A 1897-nucleotide genomic window follows, 5' to 3' on the forward strand; every position below is an offset into this window, starting at 1 on the left:
ACCAAGATTGGTATGGATTCCATTATCGAAGCGGCCACGAGAGCTAAAGTCGCAAGTGGCTGGCTAGATAGATAGATAAATAGATAGATAGATAGATAGATAGATAGATAGATAGATAGATAGATAGATAGATAGATAGATAGATACGCTCGAATTCGCCGACGTTCGCTAAGAAATGCCTCGCATTTGAAAAGCAGATGATATTTGCCCGAAGCTGCATTCGAAACACATGCCATTTCGCTAGCACAGGAATTTCGTCGGTTTCTGACGTGGTTGCTCTGCTATCGCAGGGATCCTCAAAGATGAAAATAACTGAGATTTCGGTTTTTGAAATGCAAGTTGCATAGGTGGCAGTTATAGCTAAAAATTGGAAGACGCTTAAGCTCAGTCATCCAAAGCAGATCGTTATAGCACAATCTGGCGTCGTATGCATTAATTGCTTTCTGAACTCCTATAGCTTCCTTTGGTTCTCCGTGTATATCTCAACCGGGGCGCAAGGATGGGAACCAGTGTGAGCGCGATTAGCCGTTTCAAAGTATCATTGAATCCGCACGGTAAGCAGAATTGTAATGTGTGACCACCACAACATATTTTTTTTTCTTTTGCTAATCAGTGAAGGGCACACTACACGCCCATGGAACGACAAATGAACCTATATGCAGCCCTTTACTTTGTCGATGGTGTTGCTCGATGATGATTAAGTACATCATAGCGCTTTGTAATAGGTGGGCCTTCAACAGACCTTCTCGTTGCTCAATTAATAGGTTTTCACGTCTGGCTCGATTCCACGCTTCTGTCATGCCATTAGGATGCGCTAGCGAAATGTCTCACACGTTTTTTTTTTCAAAAGCAGTTTCAACAAACATCGTGGCTCTTTAGTAGACCAATACTTGTGGCCTGGGTTTCATTCTCAATAAGACCTAAATATTTTTGTTCAGTTGATTGGCATCTTTCTAGATGTTACGGTCACGGAGAATTTGATGATTTCTGTTTCGCAACCAGCGACGCGAAAAACAACCCCAGAATTAATGCGAAACGATGCTCTTTACCGCCATCGCGTTCACAAGTGCTGCGAGGCTGTGAAAAGGCAATTCACGTAGAACAAACCATTGTCTCCTCACATAGGGCTGCCTGCCGTACCGGGCGTGCGCTTCGGCTTTCAAAAACCTTCTAGACGTAATCTATGAATTCTTTTCTTGACATTTGATGTGATACTTACTTTTGCGACAACCATAGCTAAGCGACACGTATCCCCTTTCTCCTCCAACACATTCCTATTTCTTTTTTCGCAATGTGCCTCCACAGAATATCTAAAAAAAAAACTAAAACCTTCTGCCTTCTAACTCACTTCATTCGCCCTGGCTGCCACTCATTGTCTCCCACCCATCCCCCTTTTTTGCTCTTGCCCTGTCTTCATGCTGTTTTTATTGGGGGAGAGGGTACGAGGCACGCACACTAAGCGCTGAGCAAATCAGTGGCAGTCTTGAAAAAGACAAGTACGCTTGTGGAAACGTTACCGTCAGCACTTGCCTCATGTTTTCAAGTTTCCCTTTTCAATGCAGAAGACATTCAAATCCTCCTTCGTCACTTGAAATTGCCGGCTGAGAGAGCTATGGAAATGCAGGTAGAAGTTTAGCCCTTTCGACCCCGGTGTCACGAATTGATTACACTACACAATTTTTCTAGAACCTTGAAAACGCAATCCATCCGGATCATTTATAGAGAAGCGTTTCTTCAACTAACCCCACTTCGACTGACACCACCTTTGTTACAATATTGCGGAGAATGGAGCCGTAAAAAAGAATCTGGACCGAGGTCGTTGGTGACGATGACGCGGCCAACAGAGGCGAGAATGCGGTCCTTTAGGGTTGAAGTCCTGAAGTTTTTTTTAAGAGCT

The sequence above is a fragment of the Rhipicephalus microplus genome, chromosome 4 (genome assembly GCF_043290135.1).
Source record: "Rhipicephalus microplus isolate Deutch F79 chromosome 4, USDA_Rmic, whole genome shotgun sequence".
In the NCBI taxonomy this organism is placed as follows: domain Eukaryota; kingdom Metazoa; phylum Arthropoda; class Arachnida; order Ixodida; family Ixodidae; genus Rhipicephalus; species Rhipicephalus microplus.